Genomic DNA, 5,000 nt, shown 5'->3' with positions numbered 1-5,000 from the left:
TAACAAAACGAAATTTACGTAACATTAACCCCCACAGTACCCAACACAGGAACAGCGTCCAAAATTAAGGTTGCAAGTTGCAAGGTCCAAAGTCCAACATCCAAAGTTTTTGTTTCCCATTCTCTGGCTAGGTCTTGTATCATTCTCTCCGTCTTTGCCGCTTCAAGCCAGGTGGGTAATGTTCGTCTGGAGGTACGTGCACGTCTCCCTACTGATAGGAGTCTTTCCACTATACCTTAAGTCACCGTCCGGTGTAACGCCATCTCCTCCATGGTACCTGGAATGGTTCCTTGTCAAGCTGCCAGCATTGTCCTGTGTGTCTTGTCCAGCCAACCTAAAATAGCATCACGGCTAAGTCTGGTTAAATTAGGGCCTGCAGGGGCGGGAACTACTGCCATATGGGCAACAAGAAAACCCCATACTTTTAACATGTCCCAAGATCCACCTGGCTCAGCCTTCAGCCAGGTATGATAATTTAGCCATCCAGATTTTAATTGTTCTTTCCAACGCAACAGAATTCTGGTCTCTCTAGCTCCGCCCTCTACTACAGGTAGTAGACTTCGCTTTCTTCATCTTCCATCACAGTTGCAGATGCATCAGCCTCAGCCTCTGTTTCATATTCAACCTCCTTTTCGCCTTCAGCATGGCTATCACCAAAACTGGTCTCACAGGATCTCTGAGATGTTTCAAATCTCTTGCTTTCTTTTTCTGAGTTTGATATTTTAATACTCTTCTCTTCTCCTGCTTCCTTTCCTTCCTTCTGCTCTAGAGTCTTTCTGTGTTTAGCTTCAGAGTTCTCCATGGACTCGCGTAGATCTAATTGAGTAGTTGCTGCTGCTGCTGCTGCTGCTGCTGCTGCTGCTGCTGCTGCTGCTGCTGCTGCTGCTGCATCCGTATCAGGATTTCCAAGTGGTTGCTCCACTCCAGGAGTTGTGGGTAGCTGAGAGCGTTCCCAGGCCTGGTCACTGACATCATTATGAGCAGTTTGCATTTTACAGTTTGCAGTTTGCATATTTACTTTTTGCATATTTGCATGTTGTAGGCTTGCTTTTTGCAAGCTTGTATTGCTTGCTTTTTGCTGGTTTCCATTTTTCAGGCTTGCTTTTTGCAACTTTGCTTCGCTTGCTACATGTTGCAGACTTGTAATTTTGCTGGCTTGCTTTAGTTTCTTGCTGTTGTCTTGCTTTTCCCTCTACAAAGCTTGCAGAAGTTGCAAGCTTGACCATACAATCTCCGGAATCTGCTTCAGGATTTGTATCGAGCTGAGAGTATTCCCAGGCCTGGTCAATTACATCATTATTAGCAGTTTGGAGGTTGCAGTTTTCAGTTTGCACGCTTACTCTCTGCAGGGTTGCTTTTTGCAAGTCTTCTTTGCTTGCTTTTTGCAGGTTTGCATTTTGCAAGTCTGCATTTCGCGGGTTTGCTTTACTCTCTTTTCGCATGCTTGCTTTTTGCGTGCTTGCTTTTTCCTCTACAAAGCCTGCAGACGTTGCAATGCAACCCTGGGAATACAATAGAATTCCTAAAGGGAAATCAAACAAACTTAGAGACTTGTAAGAAAATCCATGCGTTACCTACCCCGTTATCTCTTAAAGATTCCAGAGATTGTATAATACATCTTGCATTTCTAAATTCATTTCTTTCATCTCATCTGTCGTTTTTATCTGCTCTTGTATAACTTCTTTCTTTTCTCCTGACTTTTCCTCTGTAATATACTGTACTGTAGGCTTAGGCGACTCTGTCTTCCGTACAAACTGAAGAATCTTAACGAGGTTGCTGGATAAAGAGGCTCCAGCTTGCACTCCAATCCTGTTTGGAGGTTCTTCTTTCTCCTCCCAACTCCCCAGTTGGCCTTCACCTTTTGGAGGGAGTTCTTTCTTTTTAACTCTCTCTCCTTTTCTCTGGCGAAGCTCTTGTTTGAGCTTTCTATCTATTTCTATGAGCTGTTTGGCCTCCATTTTGAAGTCCTTCCCTCCCCCAGCCGGGGGGAGGTTTGTTTGGGATCAGTAGGCCTCGTTGGGGAGGGAGGGGGGGGGGAAACCTACAGCTCCCCCACCCCACCCGTACGTCCCCCAAATACACAAGTGGTCTCAAAAGAATCCCCACAGTCTTAGGAACGTCCAGATACTATTTTTGAAGAAATTCAACCCCCCCCGAAGGGGGTTAAAACCGCGCTCACTAGGGTTGCCAGGTTCAATCCCTGAGACCGATCCTGTATCTTTAGGAGAAGAGAAAGTCAGCCAAGTGCAGGTGTTCTTGCAACCCTGTAATTGGAAAAACCGCAAGGTGGAATTCTCCCTGCACAATTTTTAAAGATACAAAAGACCTCTTGGTTGCCAGGCCCAGCCTCTAAGAGATCTTCTGTATCTTTAAAAGTTGTGCCGAGGGAAGGGAGAATTCCGCCTTGTGGTTTTTTTTCCATTACAAGGTTGCAAGAACCACCTGCACTTGGCTGACTTTCTTTTCTCCTGAAGATGACAGGATCAGTCTCAGGGATTGAACCTGGCAACCCTAGCGCTCACCCAAGCCCTTCGCAGGAGCTCCGGAAAACCACGTCCTTCCTCCTTGCAAACAGGCTTCGGCTTAGGGAAGATTTTTTTCTTTTTTTAGGTAAGGTTTTTTATTAAAATTATTCATACTACTGGTCACATCCCGCACGCGAAAACACGTAACAATATCGCCACTCTCAGAATAACGCATCTAGCTAATACACATACTTTTCCTAACTAACCTAACACTAACACAAAATATTCATCTCAGCTCAGCTCTGTGTTATAGGAGGGGTCGACTCTGATGTCCACGGCCAGAATTTTCTCCGCTTCTCATGCGGCAATTTTTCTTTTTCAAATGAACTCAGTTCTCTTATTTCTGATAATATCGTCCTAATCGTACTTCCGGAACTGCATATGTTCTGAGTCTTACTTTCTTTTAACCGTTGCCAACATAAGATACTTAGAACAAATAAATTGACAATTCTTATCGTTGTCCAGGGTACCTTCCAGTAATTATTCACTACGTTGTTTTTATTTCTAGGTCTTTTCACTCCTTTTCTTTCTCTCGGGCCTTGAATTCCTTTTTCCGGTTCCGCTCCCGAAACAATAGTTTTCCCTCAAAAGGTCTGGCCAATCCAGAGTTTTAGCAATTATAGTCCACGTCTCTTTCGCAGATACACAGTCTTTAACAAAATGTGGAACGGTTTCTTTTTGTGTCTGCCCTGTTCTTACAGCTTCTTCCTGACACCTTAATCGTGGACAAGCTTGGTTAACATTGGCTAGCCACGGCGTATTTGCTTGCACGCTATAAATCTGATGAAAAAACTTCCATCTGATGTCCCATAGTTTATAAGGAATTCTTTGATCTTTCAAGAATTCCATCTGGTGTACAGGCTCTTTTAAATACATGGATAAATTTCCCCTTTTTACATTCTTTTCACATTCCGGCTGAAAACTATTTACTTCTAATAAATTCCTATACATTTTCTTTCTCTTCACTTTTGGTTCACACCTTTCCATTTTTATGATGCTTGCCCTTAATTTCCATTCTCTTACATTACTGTACATTTCAATCAAATAATCAGGTCCAAAACACTTCAGCGATGGTGTGATTTTATAATTGACCTTATCTTTCTTCCCACCATATTTTGGCCCAATCTTTAATTCTCCGGTGTTTGGCAAAAGCCACCAACCAAAAATGAGGTGCCAATTCTTTTCTTTCTACCTCTGCCCACTTCCCAAAATTATGACTAACAAAAATTGCTAAAAATTTGAAACCAATTGCTGTAAAATTTAGACCACCCTGTGCTACAGATTTGTACGCCTCTGCTCTTGCAAGGGGGAAATTAGCCGTTCCCCATAGAAACTTAAATGCCATTTTATTAATCTCTTTAACGATCCTTTCAGGTGGTGGGTAGACAGCTGCCAAATTACCTACTACCGGTACCAAGTACGTACTAACGTACATGGCTTTCCGATAAATAGAAAGATGCCATTTTTGGCCGCATTTGTATTTTTTCTTTGACTTGATCTCTCCACATGTTCCAATTATATTCCCACCCTTCCCATTTGACTGCAAAATAAATTCCTAATAATTTAACATGTGTTTGAATTTGCCCTTCCTCAGCTTCTGAATGTATTGCTTCATTTTTATTATTATTACTAATCAGATGTTCCAGTGGCATTACTTGTATATTTCCCTTAATGTTATTGGGCGATATCATAAAACTCTTTTGCATATTTAAATGACCACCAGAAGCCTGACCAAACTGTTCAAACAAATCTCTGATTATTTCTATTTCCTGTTTATCATTTACCAAGATAGATACATCATCTGCATTTTTGCCTCTTTCCCCCGGAACGGCCCCGATGGCGGCCCACAGCTTCGTTCTCTCACGGCATGCCCCCCCCCCCGTGTAGAAGCCTCCCCCCACCCCCCACCCCCCACCCCCGGGCGTCATGAAAGACCCAGTCCCCTGTTTAAAGCAGGGGTAACATCCGACGGGAGACCTGGAGGCTTCTCCACGAACCCGGACCTGGTGGCCGCTCGCGGCGGCGGGGGGGGGGGGTGCGTGCGTGCGTGTGGGAAGGAGAGGAGAAAAGGAGGAAGGCGTGATCGGGTTATTCTGGACCCCTCTTTCGCACCAAGAGGCTGGATACACGTGTTAGTGCTATAAGCAGTCGTTTACTCAGACGTTGCACAAAGTAAACAGAAGAGAACAGCAAACGCTTGATACAATGCAGTCCAAAGTCTATATACAGGATTTCTACAGCAGCACAGCCAGAGGTTCCGTGCGCCTTCGTCATCAGACTTGCGGCGTTTAACTCAGACAGCGAGCGCTCCGCGGGTGTTTGGAGAGATACGGAGAGCATCTGCACCCCTTAACCCTGCGCTGCTTTCCTTCTCTCATCGCTCCAGCACTCAGGATGACTCGGCGGGCGTGTTCCCAACCTTAATTAATCGCACCTGATGCTTATCTTAGCTTCTGTGGCTATTAACCCTTCACG

Source organism: Rhineura floridana, chromosome 3 (genome assembly GCF_030035675.1).
Source record: "Rhineura floridana isolate rRhiFlo1 chromosome 3, rRhiFlo1.hap2, whole genome shotgun sequence".
Lineage (NCBI taxonomy): Eukaryota > Metazoa > Chordata > Lepidosauria > Squamata > Rhineuridae > Rhineura > Rhineura floridana.
The sequence above is the reverse complement of the archived record's forward strand: the minus strand, read 5'-3'. Positions refer to the sequence as shown.